The 22,755-nt window shown below is 43.3% G+C and overlaps 1 pseudogene; it reads left to right on the forward strand.

Annotated features, from left to right (window-relative positions):
- The first annotated feature begins 886 nt into the window (after positions 1–886).
- LOC147895298 (uncharacterized) lies at positions 887–22,547 on the forward strand (annotated as a pseudogene).
- The last annotated feature ends 208 nt before the right edge of the window (positions 22,548–22,755 follow it).

The following is a 22,755-nucleotide window of genomic DNA, read 5'->3' on the forward strand; positions in this document are numbered from 1 at the left end:
GAGAAGCTTGATTGCGGAGCATCTCCACTTGGATGCACACTTGCGTTGTTTTTAGGATGGGACTTGCTGATGCTGCTTCTTCTACTATTGTTGCTCCTTAGTTGCATGCTTCCTCTTCAAAGTATGTGCAGAGCTCTAATGTGCTAGTAAGCAATGCTTGCCCCTCTACTTTGGGCTCACTCTTTGGAAAGGGCCAGGAAATCCTAAGTTGAACGGCATCGTCAGTAGCAGATAGCTGGTCATTGCCTTGTTCCCCATGCGGATAGACTCATTGCCATTCCCATGATATCTATTGGGGTAGCATCTACCAAGCATCAATCCAATCCCTCACTAGTTGACCAAGCTTGGGAGCAAGCTAGTTTGTGTCTTCAAAAATAGTATTGTATTAGTAGATTACATTACTTTGCAGCATCATTAACCATTTTACAGCAAATGGCCAACACAATGTTACTATATACCTAAAAATAAGATGGCCGACACAGTGTTACTATATACTTAAAGATAAGTTTTAGCCTCTGTCAATGCATTTCCCAGCAACTGTTCTACCAAACAAAGTTGCACAAAATAAGAAGGTAGTTGCTATATACATAAAATGGGTGACACAATGTTACTATATACTTAAAAATAAGTTTAAGCCTTTGTCAATGCATTTCCCAACAACTATTCCACCAAACGAAGTTGCACAAAATAAGAAGGTAGTTGCTACATTGTCGGGGTCACATAATTATGAGCTAATGGGCAATTTCACCCCTCTCAGTTTCAAAGGCGACTTGTTGCTTGTCTGCCATCTTCAAAACTATTAAGTTAAATGCACGAGCTACCTAGTCATAAGCCGTTACGGCTTGGATTTGATCAAAATTGTCATCCAAAAATGCATGCTCAAACCATGGGGAGTGCATTGGGCGATCTAACCATTCCTCATCTGGTATGTACAGTGGGGAGTGATCTCTACCAAAGCTTGTATATGTTCCACCAACTACTTTGGGTGAACCAAGCCATCTTGTTCACCTATATCTTGTCCATCTCATATACTTTCTACCCCAAAATCTAGACTTCCAAAATGTAATTGTCTTGCACCATCAAAATGATGAGGAGGGGAGGTATGTGTTTTGTTATTAGAACCAAAGGGAGAAGTTTGTGTGAAATGACTTACCCCTATTTTCATTTCACACTCTAGATCCAAAAGCGATCGTGCCTAGGTGGTCGTCTAATCTTTAATGTCCACACCCACCTTGCTAGAATGTTATACACCTATTATCGTACAATGGACACTATTATGGCTGCACTAGACCTATTTGTAATATCTACCACTCAAGCTGAGCCACTCTACTCAAGCACGTGAGTTTGTTCACCTTGACTTGCAGCATCTGCATCATCTTTTGGGTCTTTTCTACTTGGAGGCACGTCGGGATGTTATGTGGGCTGCTCTAGGTCCTCACGTAGTGCTTGAATTTGCTTGAGGATTGTTGCCTATTTTAGAACAGTGTCTCATTCTCCCTCTTTCTATGTTGTTGTAGCTTAGTGTGGACATGGCTAAGGGTCTTTAATCTTTCTTCTTGATGGACCATTAATTTGTGTTGAGAGGCTATGTTTGCTTGGGTAGTTTTGAGTGCTCCCATGGCTTTGTTGTATAGATGGAGTAGAAGTCAATGGTCTACTTAGAGCTAGTTGTGAGCAACTTGCAAGTGGTCAAGCTTCTCATCCATTTCTTTCTCTTTGTTCTCTATGATCTCTACAATCTCACTGTACCAATCTTTAAGTTCCCTAGTATATCATGCATGCTCTTGGAGCTCGTAGAGTAGTGCTTGTGGGGAGTTCCATGTAATGGCAATGTGTTGAGTTGTCTTTGCTACCTGAAGCCCTGATTCTCTAAGCCACTGCCAATTATAATGTAATGTGGAGAAGGCAATTGAGGAATTTGTCAAGTAACTTATGGGGATGGGCAACGTAATTTTATTTGTTATTGTTGTTGGCCATCATCATCCATGTCCAACTTGTGCACTGTTATAGATTTGCTCGAACTTGCCCTCTGCACATCTTGCATTGCAAAATCTTGTGGCATACCTTGGACATCCAAGTCTTGTTGCATGGTCACTTGACTTGGGGACCTATGGTCACTAGGACCATGCACATCCCTTAGAATTCCTTACCCTTTGTGATCCAATCTAGCCATGATTGTCTCTATATCTTGCAAAGGCACAAGGTCAATGCTCATGCCTAAGTTCTCGGTGACTAGATTTATAGTATGGGCTTACTCAGTTGCAATTGCAATCCTCTAATCTCCACTACCACTTCCTCATAATCCATTGTATTTGCTACTATCGTTGTAGTATCATGTGGCTTCTCAGTCTTGTGCTATCTTTGTTGTGGTTTCCCCTTTAGTGTTTCCTTTATCCCAACCTCTTTAGCCTAGGGTTCCTCTCCCCTAGTCTATGACTTAGAATCACATAGCCATCCATACTTTCTCCTTTAGTCTTGTCCCAAGTGGCCTTGTTGCTTAGCATTTCACCCTTTTCCTAACTACTAGTAGTGATGATCTCTCCACCTACAACTATGCTAGTTCTAACTGCTTCTCCTTCATTTTGTGGTTGCTTGACCTATGTGTTGGTTGGCGAGGGGAGCTAAGAGAAGGAGAGAGATGGGGCCCAAGATTAACCATGTTGATCTTATGGGAAGTTGGTTGTGTGGCACGAGATTTGTTGGAAAGGGTATTAGAGGAAGAAGGTGTAGCATGTGTGGAGGAAGGCGGTTGTGGTGATTCGAGAATAGGGGGCAAGGATTTTATGTGGAGGTAGAGAGTAGTGGGCCAATTTCTTCAGAGAATTTAATTATGTAGAGGCAAGGTGGAGGCTTGAAAGAGATTCCAACAATGGCAAAAACTTCGTATGCCAATCTCGCCATTCGAAACTCAAAATTTTAGTAAGCACCAATTTTAGAGTTTTGTTGGTGGACTTGGCTTGTCTATTACAACATGAATAATATGTTGTAGCCACATGGTGTACCACCATAAACTCTTTGATTAGCAATTCAAATAATTCATTCATAAAATGAGTTCCTTGATCAGTGATAAACGAGGAGAGCAAGAGGATAATGTACAATGCTACACCTACTTAGGGGCGAGTCTTCATGATGACCCATGTAGCCAAGGCATGACTTACACAAGGGTAGGGAGCTTCGCTCAACAAGAGTGGTAGTTGTGCTCATGAGTGCATCTTCTTTCAATTCTATCTCCATAATCAACCAATAGTTAGTAGGAGAGAGAGTCAGTCTTCTCCCTAGTACATTAGTATCAAAGCTTCAATTTTTCCTTGAGATAGTGAGGTTTAGTCAAGCACTAGTTCATGGTACTGACAAGATCCAACACAAAGACCATGAGTGGCAATGACACATCCAACCCTAAGGGGGCAAAGGCCCCGATGACACACATGCTATAACAAAGCCTTTCCACACGCATGCTCCAACTCCAAGAGATGCAAGAGTATCATGTGCAAGCTGCTAGAGAGCAACACAGGAGGCCAAGGAAGAGCACGATCGAAGGCTCAAGAAGGCAAGGAGCTGAGAAAGCACACAACTCCAGCCATAGGTAAGCAAGGAAAAGTAAGTAGTGGCTCAGCCCCTCAAAGTGTCATTCCTCGGGAAGCTCAATTTTCTCCAATGGTATGATGGTAAGAGCAAACCCTTAGTGTTGATTTCTTGGCTCAATCAATTTAAGAGTTATTTCTCAATTGTGATGACAAAAGACAACAAGAGGTGTGTCCTCACATTCATGCACCTCACAAGTGACTTGGTCACATGGTGGCACAAGTGGTAGAAGGATACTATGATGCAAACCTTAAGATACGTAATTATGATGGCACACATTGGGAGAACGATACTATGATGCAGACCTTGAGACACCCCATTATGGCAAGACAAAGTTCGTAAAGGACCTCAGCACGCGATTCCTACCACCACAATATTTGGATAGATTAAATAGTCAATTCTTCCAAATGTACCAGGGGCTCACCGAGTCAATAAACCACTACGCCAACATGTTTATGCAAGTGTCCATATCACTAAGGGAGGACCGGGACAAGCTAGGTAAGTTTCTTCATGGTTTGGCTTCAAATGTAAAGTGGTCTGTACGACGTTTTAGGCCACAAGATTATGAGCGCGCTTATGAGCTTGCCAAGAATTTTGAGCTCATGAACAAAAGTAAGGGACACAAGGCAACCTTTGGCAACAAGAACCAAGTCTAACCACGCTAGGTGATGGGAGAAATAAGAAGAAACTTGGGAAAACAAGTAGCGTAAGAGGAACTGGACGACAAAAGTTATGGCAGTTTCTTGGATTCAACAACTCGAGCGACCTACACCAAAGAGAATTGATGTTCATGTGCAGAATCAAGAGTGCCCGCACTTCAAGTAGCTCCAAGTCATTGCTGTCTCAGCAAGAAGACGAAGGAGCAACTTTAGATACAGTTAGACAAGTTGTAGAGGGGTTTCATATGCCCTCCATATTCAGCCCCATTGCTCTTTGTCAAGGAGAAGGATAGCATTGCCAAAATTTGTGCAAATTTTACAATGAAAAGCCAATTTCCCATGCCTTGGATTGAGTAATTTTGGAACGCCCAAGTGGGGCCAAGATATTCTCATCTGAAGGGTGAATACCATTAGCTCTGAATTCATTTTGGACCGCTAGAATGGGGCCAAGATATTCTCCCAAATTAATCTCAAGAGTAAACACCATCGGATCCAAATTCATGAGCCAGATATTCCAAAGTCAACCTTTTGCATGGAGAAGACACAGTAAGAGTTTGTTGTTATGTCCCTTGGTTTCACGGGGGTGCCAATGACCTTCAATCACACATTGTTGTGGATCTTCGAGCCTCTCATCAGTAAAATTGTTTTTATCTTTCTTGATGACATTCTCCTTTTCTCCAAAGATCCCGCACAGCATGTCTTTTGAATGTCTAACTTCAAGTCTTGAAGGAGAATCAGATGTACATTATTGCCAAGAAGAGTGGCTTCTTTTTGGGGAGGTATACTTGTTAGATATCAATGCTCCACTCTCGTGTAACTACGCGGGAACCAGCTAACTCTACTTGTAAGCCCCCCATATGAGGAGAAGGCATTTGAGTAGCTTGGTTATCCGGTAGGTCCTGGTTTGGACACCAGATGGGGGCCATGTCTAGCCTGATGGCTCGATGGCTTTAGATAGAGTTGGCACACTGCTAACTAGGCTACATCCAAGTGCGGGAAGGTGTCCCATGACTGACCGCACTGAGGGTAGACGGAGCATTTCCCGAGGCAGCCCACTCTCAGGCTGTGGGGCCCGTTTGGAGCCCCAAATGATCCCGGATGGCTCTATTCTGCACCATGGTTCTAACGTGTGGTCGGTGGCCTATTTTGGAACCGACCTCCAGTCGACCGTTTTGGGCCGACTAGGTCAGTCTCCTAATTGGGTCTAACCGACTATGAGTGGTGGCTATATAAGAGCAAGCCCGTGAAGCCCATCATCATCACTGGCTACAGCAACCTTGATTCCTTAGCATCTAGCCTCCGTCCTCTACTGTTGTCAGCATGCGATCGAAGCTTCTCACACAGGAGTGCACGGCTGGGAGGCAGTGCCATCTATTGTATCAGTTTTACAGTAATCAAATTTTTGATTCTCCATACTATCTTCTTTTCTCTCTTGCATACGAGATCCTGTTATCTGTTGAGCACAGATGTTGTATTGTTTTCTTACATGGTATCAAAGCTTGGGCTCTAGCAAGAAGATTTGGTAGTTTTTTTCTGTTTGCGAGCAGATTTTTGCGAGCAGATTGTGAGAGATGGCCTAGCCCGCAAGACTACGAATCCCACCGTTCAACAAAAGCGAAAAGTTGGACGGCATTAACTATCCACTTTGGAAGTTCAAGATGAAGACCATCCTAAGCGCATACGAGCTTTGGGATACTGCTACTGGGACAGATGTGAAGCCGGTTTGCGAGATCGAATCCAGCCAATGCAGGACAACAGATAGTACCAACTGCGGATCAGATTCTCACGTGGACAAGAAGAAATGCAGATGCGCTGTGTTCTATTATCTGCAGTGTAAGTGATTCTGTCATGGCATTAATTCAACATGTCACCACAGCGGAGGAAGCATGAACGGTCTTGAAAAACCAGTACGAGACCACGAATTAAGCACAGATTCAGAATCTGGAGACTCAAGTTGTGAATGAGAAACTGTCTAAGTCTGAAACGACAGACAAGTTCATCACCAGGGTGAAGCATCTGTGCGATCAGATGACTGTGATTGGCATCACCATCATCAGCGAGAATCTAGCACGAAGGTGCATACGGATTCTCCCACCAAAGTACGACGGTCTTGTTACGACGCTGAATACGTAGAACAAAAATCCGCCCCTCAACTTTGAGGATTTCAGCGTGATGCTTCTGGAGGAGATGCGTCAAAAGATGAGGACTGGAGAAGATTCGGCTTTCTCGGCTGGATCAAAGAAAGGTAAGGGTAAGGACTCTGGTAACCCATCTTCTAATGATAAAAAGAGAAAGAAGAAGATCAAGTGCTTATATTGCAATAAGGTAGGGCACAAGCAAAATGAGTGCCAGAAGAAGATTGCAGATGAGAAGAATGGAGTAAAGAAAGAGTCTAGCAACAATGCACAAGCAGTACTAGTAGAGCTATTCGTAGCAATTGAGGAGATTTGCACGGAGGCAGTTCATGTACCTACAGATGAACCTTGGATTATTGATAGTGGTGCATCACGCCACATGACCAGTCAGAAGGATTGGTATACCTCTCTATATCCAGTAGGGAATGACATCGTGGTAGCAGTCAGCAATGATGCAAAATGTCCAGCAAAACGAAAAGGTACGATTGCTCTCAAGTCAGATGGAGTTGTAAAACAGTTGTCTGATGTTCTTTATGTGCCAGATATCAAGAGAAACTTGTTGTCCATTTCTGCGATCACGGATCAGGACCTCAAAGTTCACTTCGATAAGAATGGTGCACAGATTTTGGATCTTCAAGGAAATGTCATTGGTAAAGGTACACGGCGCAACAACATCTACGAACTCTCAGCTTTCAGTGCTCGAGCCGATGTGAGTAACACTAAGCTATGGCATGAGAGGTTTGGTCATCTAAGCCTTAGTTCTTTAAAGGAGATGCATAAAAGTGAAATGATTGCAGACCTACTAGAAATTATAGATCTGTCTGATGTATGTGAAGCTTGCATGATGGGCAAGCAGCATCGGCAGCCCTTTCCTAAAGATGCCAACAGGGCAAAGGCTCCTCTAGAGCTCGTTCACACGGACCTCTACAAAAAGATGGAGACGGAAGATTTGGGTGGTTCCTACTACTTCATGACACTGATCAATGACTACAGAAGAAGGATATGGATATACTTCCTGAAGACTAAAGATGAGGCTTTTAGTAAGTTCAAAGAATGGCATGTAATGGTCGAGAAAGAAATGGGGAGGAAGGTGAAGAAGTTGAGATTAGATAGAGGTAGAGAGTTCACATCAAGTGAATTCGAAAATTACTGCAAAAGTCATGGGATCAAGAGGCAAAAACCCCCACCACATACATCACAACAAAATGGAGTAGCATAGCGCAAGATGCGCGTCATCTGCGAAATGGGCAGGAGTATAATGAAAGGAAAGATTTACCAAAGACTTTTCGGGCTGAAGCATGTAACACGGTAGTTTACATTCTGAATCATAGCTACACGAAGGCTGTGAACGGGATGACTGCACTGCAGGCCTTTTCTGGTAAGAAACCTTTAGCTGCACATTTCAGAGTTTTTGGATGTGACTGTTTTGTGCACGTCCCTGATGCTAACAGGACCAAATGGGAACCGAAGAGCCGGAAGTGTATTTTCTTGGGCTACAGTGAAGAGGCGAAGGGTTACCGTCTCTATAATCCTGTTACCAAGAAGATAATAGTAAGTCGTGATGTGGTCTTCTCAGAACATCCGCATCAATTGGAGGAGGATGCTTCCTTCTAAGACAACCAGGACCAAGATATCCATCCAGTACAACCAGCAATAGCAGACTGAACTCCCCCATGGGTGCTTGGGAGGATTTAAGATAAAGAAGAGAAAGAAGAGCCTGCAGAACCACAATGGCAACGGCCATTCCCGAAGTGGGTAAAGCAGCTTTTGGACGGCAAAGAACCTCCAACCATTGAGGAGGAACCATCCGAACACCGCCGGTCCAAGAGATTAGAGGAGCAAAGAAGGGCGCAGGAACACTTGGTCAACTACGCTTTGATGACAGAGGTGATCCGTGCTGAAGAATCCAAGTGTCTTGAAGAGACACAAGGTGATGATAGGTGGATGGCGGCTATGCAGTCGGAGTATGGCTCCATAATGAAGAACAACACTTGGGACCTCGTGGATCGACCACCAAAACGCAAGGTAATCGGCACCAAGTGGGTGTACAAGACCAAGTACAAGTCCGACGGCACGTTGGATAACTACAAGGCTCGGCTCATGGCAAAAGGATTCACATAGGTACATGGTTTTGATTATCAGGATACTTTTGCTCCCACAACTCGACTAACCACAATTCGTAGTGTTTTGGCTTGAGCAGCATAGGAAAGTTGGCCCGTGTTTCAGATGGATGTAAAATCCATCTTTTTGAATGGAGATTCCAAGAAGGAGGTATAGGTGGAACAACCACCAAGTTTTGTGATCCCCGGTTCAAAAGATAAAGTCTGTAAACTGAAGAAGGCACTTTACGGGCTGAAACAAGCCCCACGAGCGTGGTAGCAGCGGATTGATGCCTACTTTCTGCAAAACGGGTTCAGGAGGAGCCCATCTGATGCAAATTTATATATCTACAGAGAAGGAGGCAGGTGTATGATCGTGGTCCTTTATGTGGACGACCTTGTCATAACAGGGAACCATGAAGAAAAGATCTCGTAGACAAAGTAGTTGCTAGGAAAAGAGTTTGAAATGACAGACCTCGAACTAATGCATTTCTGTTTGGGGATTGAAGTTTGGCAAGAGCCAAAACAAATCTTCATCTCACAGCTGAAGTATGCTGAAGAGATACTGAAGGCATTTGGCATGGCTGAGTGCAAGACAGTTGGCACCCCTATGGAGGTTGACATGAAGCTCTCAAACAAGGATTCATCACCACTGGTGGATGAAGCGAAGTACAAAAGGCTTGTGGGCAGTTTGATTTACTTGTGCAACACACAGCCGGAGATCAGTTTTGCGACTGGTGTACTAAGCAGGTTTTCCAATAAGCCCCTGGAGAACCATTGGAGGGCAGGGATGCGGGTGCCGAAATACGTCAAAGGCACACTTGATTATGGCATCACCTATACCATGGGCAACACCTTGACTGGATTCTGTGACTTGGATTGGGCAGGAGACATGGACAGCAGGAGATCAATGACATGTTACTGTTTCTCACTTGGATCTGGAGCTGTGTCATGGGTCAGCAAGAAGCAACCCATAGTTGCTCTTTCTTCTACCGAGGCTGAGTACAAAAATCAGCATGTTTTGCTTCTTGTGAGGCAGTGTGGTTAAGGAGGATTTTAGGGGACATGGGTGCAGTGTAGAACAAGCCTACACAGTTATCATGTGACAATTAGAGTTGCATGGCAATTGCAAAGAACCCTGTGTTCCACGCTCGCACAAAACACATTGAGATTTAATATCACTTTGTACGCGAGCTCATCATGGATGGAGAGGTCGACTTGGTGTACTGTCTGACTACAGAGAATACTGCGGACATCTTCACGAAGGCTCTTGGAAGAGACCTGCTGGAGAGGCATCTTCATCGACTTGGCATTGGGCCGAAAAAGTAAGTTCACTTGCGGGTGGACATTGAGAGGGGGCGTTAGATATCAATGCTCCACTCTCATGTAACTACGCGGGAACCAGCTAACTCTACTTATAACCCCCCCATATGAGGAGAAGGCATTTGAGTAGCTCGGTTATCCGGTAGATTTTGGTTTGGACACCAGATGGGGACCATGTGTGGCCTGATGTCTATACGGCTTCAGATAGAGTTGGCACACTGCTAACTAGGCTATATGCAAGTGCGGGAAGCCATCCCATGACTGACCGCACTGAGGGTAGACGGAGCATTTCTCGGGGCAACCCACTCTCGGGCTGCGGGGCCCGTTTGGAGCCCCAGATGATCCCGAATGGCTCTAGGCCAAATGGTTACTATAGGTTAGTTACTCTATTCTACGCCACGGTTCTAACGTGTGGTCGGTGGCCTACTTCGAGACCAGTCGACCGTTTTGGGCCGACTAGGTCAGTCTCCAAATTGGGTTAATCGACTACGAGTGGTGGCTATATAAGAGCAAGCCCGTGAAGCCCATCATCATCACTGGCTACAGCAACCCTTATTCCTTAACATCCAGCCTCCGTCCTCTACTGTTTCCAACATGCCATCGAAGCTTCTCACACATGAGCGCAAGGCTGGGAGGCAGCGCCATCTATTGTATCAGATTTATAGTAATCAAATTTTTGATTCTCCATACTATCTGCTTTTCTCTCTTGCATACGAGATCCTGTTATCTATTGAGCATAAACGTTGTATTGTTTTCTTACAATACTATTTGGGCTACATCATCTCTCATACAGGTAGACCCAACCAAAGTGAAGTACACCATAGAATGGGAGGTACGTACTATAGCCTAAGAAGTGCACATGTTCATGGCTATTTGTCAACATCAATGGCTTAGCAAAGATTGCGGTGCCCATTACCAATTTGCTAAACGGGTCCAGAAGCAATTTAAACCTTTGCTCATTTGAAGGTAGCAGTTACCATATCCCCATGACTTGCATTGGCTCAGTGGAATTACCCCTTTGATGTTTATACAGACGCTAGTAACTTTGCCATAGGAGAAGTCTTGGAGCAAAATGCCCATCTAGTTGTTTTTTATTCTAGCCAAGACGAACTACTCGTAGTGATTGAGGACTATATGCAACAATTTAATAGTTTACTTCAGTGATGTTCTTTGAAATAATGTATATAGCTTAAATGAAATACTAGCCACAATATATTTACAATAGAGAAGGTAGCAAAAACTACCTTAACCTCAAAAAAATTATATCAAGGTATAGTGAAAATTTCATATTTACAATAGAGAAGGTAACAAACACTACCTTAACTTTGAAATTTTCATATCAAGGTATGGTGAGTACTTGGATCCAATTAGCATGGTACAAAAATCATGCGCTAGGATTATGAAGCAATCATATGAATGGGCTCAAAGATGGTATAAGTGTGGTATAAAAAGGACTTAAATGTAAATAGTCTAAAGAATTAGTTTGGAAGCCCTTCTTATTCTTCTTCTTCTTCTTCTCCTCCTCCTTTGTTCCAAGTTATAGGCATGGCAAGTCTGTTTTCATGAGTTCAGCACATCTTGCATGCACCTCGGCTGGTCTCACATGCAGCTATGGCTACATGGGAAGAGTTTAAACATGAGATGGTTGTTACCTTTCTCTCACCTTTGATTGTGGATCAATGTGTGCCAATGGTATGATCTAGTGCAACATGGGCCAATTAGACACTATATCAAACAATTCTAGAAGCTCTCCTTTTTTGTGAAAGGAGTAGATGAAAAGGAGAGGATGATCAAATTCATATATGAAAAAAGGAGGCATGTTGAATTTCAAGAGGGAGATGGGAATATCTCAACTACATAAACATTGATCTACCTCACTCAAGGGGAACATCAACACCAAGCTGGCCCACATATTCTATGGCTCCTTTAGAATTCTTAGAAGGGTTCATGATCTAGCCTATCAGTTCAAACTGCCTCTTGCCACCAAGATCCATTATTCCATGTACCCTTGCTTAAGAAACATGTGGGAGTAGAAATTCCAATTGCAGCAGAGTTGCCTCTTATGGATGAATCAGGGCAAATAGAGTACATAGCTCTAGAAACAAAATCCTAAAATAAGGTTTTGTTGTACTACATTAAGTGGAAAGGGTAACCCGAGGAGGACTCCACATGGCAACCTAGAGCATTTTACATGAGTTTCCATATCTACTGAGCTGAGCTAAAGTCTTTCCTACTCATGATAGGCCAGAGTACCAATACACTCTTCATTTCGACCAGTTGTATCATTATATTCATTTTGTGGACAATTTTTCTGTAAGTAGGAAGAAATTGTAACAGTAGTGAATCCTAAGTTATTAGACAGCTAGATAATAGGCTCTATTAGCCAATTAAGAGTCGTAGTTACTTTAGTACTTTTCTTGTACATTTAGTACTGTTTTCAGTATTGATTGTGGCCTTGCCATGTGGCAACCCTATTGTAATATCCCATAAGCAATGCCCACTTTTCTAAAACTATATAAAGGGGCTTCTGCTGTACTACACATTCATTCAATACTTATGCAAACACACTTCATTCTTTGATTGTTGGCACTTTCTAAGCATCAGCCTAAAGGCTGCACATGTGAAGGACAGCACCAAGCTTTTGGCTTGCCAGCCACATGGGAGCTGCTAAATCTCATGCCCTCATGTAAGAGTGACCTAACCTAATCCCTCTACATCCTTTCCTGTCATTTCTGCCAAACAGTTCATAGTCTTCCCGAAAATTAGTTACTGTTCGCAGCTGTTAGTAGAAGTCATGTTTCAGCTTCTTCCCGGTGCCAGTGTTGCCTTGCAATCATAGTGGTGACAAAACCCTTGTAGCTCCAAGGAAGCATGTGAAACATGAGCCTGGCAATCTACCATGATTTTCTTCTTTATCAACCACGAAAAGCTAGTCCCTAGCTAACTTTATTTTGATGTAGTCTTGTAGAATCCCCATCATTCATCTTCATGTTTAGAGTTCCGTATTCAGGTCAAGGATTCTGCCAGCATTGTTTACCTTGTACATGTCTTTTGAGACAGTCCAGGCTTCAAATGTCATCTCTGCAATCCTCTACATCAGGTGGTACCCAATCTCTCACTGCTACAGGATCTACTAGAGTCTCTTTAGGCCTTAGCTCCATCCCCATTGTAATCTTACAACTTAAGTTACCACAAGGTGGCTCTAGATCTTCATCTTCCAAAGTGGGTAATTTGTGCCATCAGGTTTCTCATGTCCCCAAGTTGTGGCTATGAGGGACCACTTCCTTCAGGTTTGAGGTGAATCACAAGAGTTGCTGGAAAGGCTCTGATACCATGGCAGATATAGAACTGCTTGCTGTAGCACCCATACACAGCGGAAAGGAACAGTAGATTGTCTCTGAAATCACTCAAACAGTACACTGTTGAGGACCCACAAAACAGTAGATATGCAGAAGGTACAACAATACAAAGAACGCCAAAATCACCCCACTTTATTCATCCATAGAAGTGGTCAAAAGCAGCTCAGAATGAGCATAAGTACTTTTGCAGATGCTGGGCAAAACACAGCAAATAATAACTGTCAAACGACTTAGAACGGAGGGCAAAATTGATGCTGAGGTGTCACCACAATGTAAATATCCTAAGTCAAAATACAGTTGACCATTTATTTGATCACAATTAAAGAGTTTTATATGTGTTAATTATGGTCAAAGAGTTCTTTTAATGGTCAAAGGATCGACTACGGTCAAAGATACTTGACTCTAGTCAAGTAAACCTGACTTCGGTCGAGGAGACTTGGTTTATTACCAAGAGGGTTAACTGTGGTTAACCAGAGAACCACAGAGCTGACTACGGTCAGAGAGTGTTGACTTCGGTCAACAAGACTTGGCATGCGCCAAGAGGGTTAACACCAGTTAACCAAGATGTGCCAACTTCGGTTGGAGAGACTTGGCTATAATTAAGGCGCCTCGACCCTTGGTCAAAGCTCCTTAATTATAATCAAGAGTGTTGACTCCGGTCAACCAGAGAATAAATATATATTTTTATATTTGTTTAGGTGTGCACATGTATTCAGTGGGGACGCCCACCGTGACTAGAATTAGTCCACACTATGTTATTTGCATGCAAAGCGCTAACAATTAATGGGTGCCATGGTGGTGCGCTTTAATTAATTGTTGCAGGTACTAGGAAGAGTTATTTTTCCTAAGCGCTACGGGAGTCTAATAAGCATCTAGGAGGCGATTCGTGTGACCAAGTGCTTTGAAGACTCCAGAGTGGCCCTTAGTGGCATGTAATAGGACTTAGTCTAGATTTTAGACAAGTGGCATGTTGCCAATTTGAAATGAGCTTGAAGCTCTTGTAATGAATGATTCACGTTTTGGATTTTGGGGAATGTATCAGACAGCTCTACGCTGAACTCTTGTAACAGATTCTCTTCAAGAAATAAAATACCTTCGAGGGGGTCCAGCCCGACATGTTGTCCTAGGCCCTAGCAGTGTGTAGAGAGAGAGAGAGAGAGAGAGAGAGCTTTACTGAGTATTTCTGCAGTAAATTGGAAAGCCTGAGGATTTGCAAAGAGAGAGAGAGCCTTTCGATTGCATTGGTATCAGAGCATGGCTTCACAGTTTTCTGAAGCTGTGACGATCAAGTAGTAGGTTCGCGAAAAATCCAAGTGGCCAACGTAGGACACCTCTGACGAGAGTTTCTGTTGGTAGAGAGACCACAGAAGAGAAAGGGCCAACACAAATTTAGATTGGCAGGCGTGAAGGATTTCATCATTCGAGTCCTAACGCAGTTGTGGAAGCGTTACTGTTTCTTGCATGGGTAATAATTAGCCTGACGGGGGTGCACCAATGAAGCTTTAGAGAAGTGTTCACAAGCTTTGAGGGAGCGCATGGGCTCTGAGTGTAATTTGTGACGGACAACGTAAGCTCTTCTGTGTGCCCAGCGCGTTGTGATGCAAAAGTTCCTGCAGTTGGAACTCTTCCAGGCGTAAACTGAGGAGAAGCAATAGCAGGAGACGTGAACGTAAATTTAGTTGGGCCAGTATTCCGTCACGCTCCCCGTGTGGTGACGATGCCTTCAAGCGTAGCGATGGCTTCACACGCACGTTCGTGTTTGATGAAGGTTCTTACACGATGCGAAATGCCCGATGTTGATCAGCAGCCAAGGTCTAGAACCCTATGGCAGCCAGCGTGACGTGGCACACGTGGCAGAGGCAAACTTGCCAGGTCAGCAGACACGTGGCACACAGGTGATGTGGCGTCCGCACGTGCGAGCTGATGTGGCAGCCAGGTGGCATGCTTGTGCAGTAGATGACATGGCATTGACACGTGGCAAATAAGCAACTGCTGATGTGGCAGCCAGCTAGACTACTGAGATGGCAAACCAATGGTTAGACTAACCCTAGTTGACCCGTGGTTAGTGAAAAGGTGGTTAAGTTAACTACAGCTAGTTAACTTTGGTTAGTTGAACCAGTACCTAGTTAGTTCAACATTGGTCCAGTTAATCTGGCCTAACTAGACCAGTTTGGTTGGTGTAACCAGTCCAGTTAGTCTAGTTGCAGACTAACCAAACCAGAGCCAATTAGTCTGGTTAGAGTAACCAGTCAATTACTTTATCTGGTTACTGTTTCCCACCAAAAAAAAAAAAAAGAGGACAGTTGCAGAGAGTGTTTCTGCTAGCAGATTTCACCTGCCTGTCAGACTTTTACTGTCAGAAAAGCAGAGAAAACAGAGATTTGCAGAAAAAGAGTATGCATGCATTTGAGCAGTGAAAAGAGGGAAAAAACAGATGCTTTTTGAAGTCATTTGCAGTAGCCAGAAAAGGGGCAATATAGTTGTTGATGCTTTGGCAACTGTGTGGGTACATGCCTTGAATTGACAGCCAATACTGGCATAGATTGTGAATGCAAGACACCTCTTGTTGAGGTAAATTTTCTCTTTGAAAAGCGAAGGCAGCGTGCATCAATTGCATACACAGTGTGTGTGCAAGAAATTTGTAGATCTCAGACGAGTTGTAAGAAGATGGCTCAATCACCTATCCAGTGGGATTCACAAGATAGGGATGTGCATCCAAATCAGAGAAGTGTGCAACAAACTCGGCAAGAATTTGAGCAGATGGTACGCACTCGTATACAAGAGATGGAAAATCTCAAAAAGGATCCAAGGGCTCAGCATTTGTTTCAAACAGAAGCTATGCCTAATGTAGTATATGACGTGCCAATGCCAGAGGCACACTCTCATGTACAACCGGAGAAAGAGAGATCTCATAGGGGACGATCTCGTAGCAGGAAGAGATCGAGGCATCATCACCGATCTCCTAGTCCAACACCGTCTACCTCAAGTTCGACTTCTGTATCTTCTTCTTCTTTATCAGATAAACCATCCAGGAAAAGAAGGAAACACAAGAAGTCTAGGAAAGAGAAAGTCTTCTAGAGAGACCCAGGAATTCAAAGAGGGAGGTAAATCTATCAAGTTTATGACCTACAATGGACAGTATGGTCATACAGACAAAGCATTGCAGTTCATCAAGCAATTTGATGCTGCATTCGGCACAGAAAAGTTTTCAGAATCCTCCAAGTTAAGAATGGTCAATTTGCACTTAACAGCGACAGCTAGTGCATGGTGGAGTGCACAAACCACAGATGGGTCAGCCCCAAGGAAGTGGAAGGACTTCAAGAAAGCCTTCTACCATCAGTTTATGCCTAAACAGTTTAGAGACCATGTTCTTCAAGATTGGGACAGTTTGCATATGGATGCAGGAGATACAGTGGATGTGTACAACCAAAAGTTTTGGGATGCTTATTTACAGGTTGCACCTTTCAAAAAGATCTCCAAAGGAACCCAAATGAGAAAATATAGAGCAGGTCTCACTCCAAGAATCCAGGCAGTAGTGAATGCTTTGGGGGCAAAGAACATTCAAGACCTTATGCATTCAGCTTTAGTAGCTAGTCTTGTGCCATTACAAGATCCATCCACGGTACTATCCTTGCATGCAAGACGTGCCGAAAGAAAGAAAACTGATTTTTCAGAATCAGAAAAGAAAGAGTACCCCAAGGTTGAAAAGAAAGGGTTCCAGCCTCAAAAGCCAAGGGGTACTCAGTTTTCAAAGGCTTGTAAAGGCAAATCTCCATTCACCCCTGAACAGATAGCTGAATTCTGTAGAGATGGGAAATGCTTCAAGTGCGGTAAAGAGGGGCATGTGGCTGCCCAGTGCCCAGAAAAGCCTTCAACTTCGAAGGGAAAAGAGGCAGAGAAGCCACAGGGACCGCAAAAGCCAATGGCAGGAGGAATTCCTGACATACTGGGTCATGTTTCAAACCTAGAGGAACGAGAATTGTTGCTATCTTGGGGAAAAGTCAAAGACTAGCAAGCGCTAATTTTATTTGATCCAGGAGCTACTAATAATTTCATATCAGAGGACCTAGCCCTGAGGCTGGGAATAAAGACCCAGGAATTGGGCAGGGCTTTGGATGCCGATCAGATGTTCTGTGGGAATCCTGTGCTAGTCACTCCCTCGATAGGAAAGCTCCATCTTCATGTTCAGAGTTATGTGGATCAGGAAGACTTCTTCATTTCTCCACTGAAACATCATGATGTAGTCTTGGGAATGCCTTGGTTTCATCGCAAGGCAGTGAAGTTGACTCTTCCTGAAAGAGTGCTGGAGTTTGTGCATAGGGGGAAAAATCAGCGTTTAGTTGCCAGGAATAAAGGGGACACTATCCCCATTGTATCTGATGTTACATGTGGTAAAGCAATAAAGTCTGCAATTTCTGCATACATGGTTTTTGTAAAAGAAAAAGAGAATGATATGCATGCTGAAATGAATGATGCAGACAAAGATAAGTTTCAGTTTCTTGTAAACTTTAAAGATTGCTTTTCCGATGCTTTGCCAGGGGAGTTACTCCCAGAGAGACCAGAACATCATCAGATAGAGTTAATGCCTGGTAGTGAGCCACCAAACAGACCACCTTATAGAGTCAGTGCGACTCAGAGAGAGGAGATTATGGCTCAGGTACAGGACTTGCTGTCCAAAGGGTTGATTCAGCCCAGCTCGTCTCCTTTTTGTTCTCCTGTACTGCTAGTACAGAAGAAAGATGGTTCATTTCGTATGTGCATTGATTACCGCGCACTGAACAAAATGACCATCAAGAATAGATTCCCTATTCCGCGCATTGATGATGTGCTGGATCAGTTAAATGGAGCTTCATTTTTCAGCAAGATAGACTTAAAGAGTGGCTATCACCAAGTGAGGATACAGCCTCAGGACGTGCACAAGATAGCATTCCGCACTACATTCGGGTTGTATGAATACTTAGTGATGCCTTTTGGGTTGACAAATGCTCCAACCACATTCAATATAATGATGGATCGCATCTTCCGAAAGTACAGGCATTTCACGGGTACTTTCTTTGATGATATCTTAGTCTTTTCAAAGACAGAAGAAGAGCATAGGGAACATCTTGCTATAGTGTTTCAAGAGCTGAGAAATCATCAGCTCTATGTAAACAGCAAGAAAAGTGAATTCTTCTTGGAAGAAATCCATTATCTGGGGCATATAAATCCAAGAATGGGATACAAATGGATCCAGCAAAGATCCGTGCCATTCAGGAATGGCCAAAGCTGAAAACTGTGCATGAAGTTCGAAGTTTCCTAGGCCTGTGTTCTTACTACAGAAGGTTCATCAAGCATTTTGCTGATATCGCAGCTCCATTACATGACCTTACTAAGAAAAATGCAGCCTTCACATGGGGAATATCACAGAAGAAAGCATTCAATACACTCAAGGAGAAGTTGACTCCAGAGCCTATTCTTGTAGTCCCGGATCTTTATCAATCTTTTGATGTTGATTGCGATGCTTGTGGAGAATGTGTTGGGGCTGCATTGCATCAGAATGGTCATGTAGTGGCCTATGAAAGCAGGAGACTTCGGGATGCAGAGAGATATCTAGGAATCTATGACAAAGAGTTATTGGCTGTAATTCATGCCATCCATACATGGAAGCACTATCTTTTGGGTGCAGATTTTACTATTAAGACAGATCACCAAAGTCTAAGATACTTTTTGACTCAGACCAAGCTTTTCGAGAAGCATATGAAATGGGCAAACATGTTGTCAATGTATCATTTTCAGATTGTCCATACCCCAGGAATTCGGAACAGAGTGGCAGATGCCTTGTCCCGAAGACCCCAGGTCAATAATGTGACTATTGCTTATCATCAGGACCTAGAAGGCATGAGGGAGCAATATGCTCGTGATGCAGATTTTGGTGAAATTTTGCAGCAAATGCAAGAGGGGCAATCCACCAGTCACTATTCCCTGAAAGATGGGTATCTAATGAAAGATGATTGCCTATGCATCACCCAGGAGATGAGAAAAAAGATTTTGGAGGAATGCCATGCACCTCCCTATGCTGGACATAGAGGAATTACAGCAACAACTCTAGCACTAGAGAGGTATTTCTTTTGGCCAGGGATGCGGAAAGATATACATCAGTTTGTTACTGAATGCCTTACGTGTCAGAAAGTGAAGTATGATAGACGGAAGGCACCTGGCCTACTTATGCCTCTTCCCGTGCCTCAGGCACCATGGGAAAGTATTACAATGGACTTTATTTTTGATTTGCCAAGATCAAAGTCAAGAATGATGGGATTTGGACTATCATTGATAGATTCAGCAAGCAAGCTCATTTCATTCCGGTTCGCAAAACCATAAAGGCAGATCATATGGCTAAGCTTTTCATGGCACAGATCTTTAAGCATCATGGTATGCCTAAGTCCATTGTTAGTGATCGAGATCCCAGAATGACCAGTCTATTCTAGAGAGCTTTATTTGATAACATGGGGACGAATCTGAATTTTTCTTCTTCTTTCCATCCCCAGACAGATGGTCAAAGTGAAGTAGCAAATTCTACAGCATTAGATATGCTGAAATGCTACGTGGGTGACCAAGGTTCTGACTGGGAAAAGTACCTACCATTGGTAGAGTTTGCTTACAATAATACACTACATAGCTCTACAAGGAAAGCCCCTTTTGAGGTCATTTATGGGAAGGTGATTTCGCCACCTATATTGAGGACCAAAGATGAAATATTTGCAGCTGATTAGTTTGTGAGAGACCTCCAGACAGCTTACAGCCAAGTCCAGACATCAATTGAAAGGTCTCAAGAGAAACATAAAAGAGCTGCAGATAAGCATAGGAGACAGTTAGATCTCAAGGAAGGGGATTGGGTACTTTTGAAGTTTGAAAAAGCTAGGCTCCGCAAGTTTAAAGGCAAACAGAAAGTGTATGCAAAGTTATCTCCTAGATACTATGGCCCTTTCAGGGTTACAGAAAGAATAAATGAGGTTGCATACAGGTTAGCATTGCCAGAGCATTGGAGGATTCACAATGCATTCCATGTGAGTCTTCTAAAGAAATTCCAGGGACCAGAGCCTACAGAAACAGTATCAGAGGATCCACCAGAAGTGAATGAGCTGGAGGAGGTCCTTCAGCCAGAATAAATTGTGTACCATACTGTACGCAAAGGCCCTCAGGGTAAGGAGTTTTGCAGGTATCTTGTAAAATTCAAGAACTATACGGCATTAGATGCCAAGTGGATGGACGAAGACATGTTATCCGATCATCCACAACTTTTGGATGTTCACAAGGAAGCTTTTCAGTTGAGGTCAATTGAATAGAAGCCGAGGGGATGTCACCACAATGTAAATATCCTAAGTCAAAATACAGTTGACCATTTATTTGATCATAATTAAAGAGTTTTATATGTGTTAATTATGGTCAAAGAGTTCTTTTAATGGTCAAAGGATCGACTACGGTCAAAGATACTTGACTCTAGTCAAGTAAACCTGACTTTGGTCGAGGAGACTTGGTTTATTACCAAGAGGGTTAACTGCGGTTAACCAGAGAACCACAAAGCTGACTACAGTCAAAGAGTGTTGACTTCGGTCAACAAGACTTGGCATGCGCCAAGAGGGTTAACACCGGTTAACCAAGATGTGCCAACTTCGGTTGGAGAGACTTGGCTATAATTAAGACGCCTCGACCCTTGGTCAAAGCTCCTTAATTATAATCAAGAATGTTGACTCCGGTCAACCAGAGAATAAATATATATTTTTATATTTGTTTAGGTGTGCACATGTATTCAGTGGGGACGCCCACCGTGACTAGAATTAGTCCACAGTATGTTATTTGCATGCAAAGCGCTAACAATTAATGGGTGCCATGGTGGTGCGCTTTAATTAATTGTTGTAGGTACTAGGAAGAGTTATTTTTCCTAAGCGCTATGGGAGTCTAATAAGCATCTAGGAGGCGGTTCGTGTGACCAAGTGCTTTGAAGACTCCAAAGTGGCCCTTAGTGGCATGTAATAGGACTTAGTCTAGATTTTAGACAAGTGGCATGTTGCCAATTTGAAATGAGCTTGAAGCTCTTGTAATGAATGATTCACGTTTTGGATTTTGGGGAATGTATCAGACAGCTCTATGCTGAACTCTTGTAACAGATTCTCTTCAAGAAATAAAATACCTTCGGGGGGGTCCAGCCCGACATGTTGTCCTGGGCCCTAGCAGTGTAGAGAGAGAGAGAGAGAGAGAGAGAGCTTTACTGAGTATTTCTGCAGTAAATTGGAAAGTGTGAGGATCTGCAGAGAGAGAGAGAGCCTTTCGATTGCATGAGGTATGGGCTCCTATGTGCCTCAAAGAGGTCTTCAGTCGGGGAAGGAATGACCCAACCAGCAGCTAACTTCTGTAAAGACCAGACCTCACCCGACTGGTCAGGATTGACCTGACCTGCTGGTCGGTCGAGCTGACAGGTCTGCTCACCTAGTTTCTCTGGCAGGGCAGCCAATTGAGCAGCCTGTCAAGTGCACATGCACCTGACCTAACCCTGCATCAAACTGTCAAATATTAAAGCTGAAGTGTGCAACCCTAATCTGGTACAAACAGCCTCAAAATGAGGTCTAGTGCACATATAAGTCCCTCTACCTACCCATGCCAACCTCCAGATCTAGGGCCCTTGTCCTCCTCATATCGGGGCTCACAGGTGGGTTACTGATGTCTAACAGAGCGGATTAATATGGATCAACCCAAAGGCTATGTTATTTCATGCAAGGACAATTTTTCGATGCAAACTTTTAAAGTCGCTTTATGGCCTGCCGTGAGCTTCTAGACAACGGAAGAATAGAAAAGAGTTGTTGTCAAATCCTCATATTGACACATCGTCTTCTCATAGGCTCTGCTAAACAATTGCTTACAAATGTCAGGCCAAACTTGCACTCTAATTGTCTATGAAGGATATGGGATAGCTTCCTTACGTTCTTGGTTTTGAACATGGAGATGAGAAGGGCAACTTAAATACACTAGTTTTATAATAGTTTAGGATGCATGAGGCAAGCCCATGGATACTCCAGCTGAATGCAGTATGAAGCCGGCACAACATGGCAACTCTCCAGATACAAAATCAAAGGAGTGCTGTCAGCTCATAATATACTTGAAAATTACACAGTCAAACGCCATCCATGATGCCACATGAAGTTCTCAAATACATCAAAGGAACCATTGACTTCAGTCTCAAGCATGACAGCCAATCTTAATTGAACCTGCGTGTATTCACAGATGCAGATTGGGCTTGACAGTATTGATGCTCCAAGGCCTACAAGTGTATTTGATTCCACAGCAATTTCTTGGCAAAGCAAGAAACAGCCTATTCTTGCATTGTCTTCAAAAAAGGCAATATTTATAGAGCGATGACAAATATGAAGCAGTTTAGTTTCGGAGACCACTTTCAAAATTTGACTTGTTCTCAGAGTTGTATCCATCTAGCTAGGAACCCAAGTGTTCATGTCCACACGAAGCACATAGAACTGTCTCACCACTTTAGTCAAGAGATGTTAATGCTCGGCAAAGTTAATTTGATTTATTGCACCAAACATGAGCAAGTTACCCACATATTCACCAA

Source organism: Dipteris shenzhenensis, chromosome 13 (genome assembly GCF_047967505.1).
Source record: "Dipteris shenzhenensis isolate YYH24624 ecotype China chromosome 13, Dip_SZ_1.0, whole genome shotgun sequence".
Classification (NCBI taxonomy): domain Eukaryota; kingdom Viridiplantae; phylum Streptophyta; class Polypodiopsida; order Gleicheniales; family Dipteridaceae; genus Dipteris; species Dipteris shenzhenensis.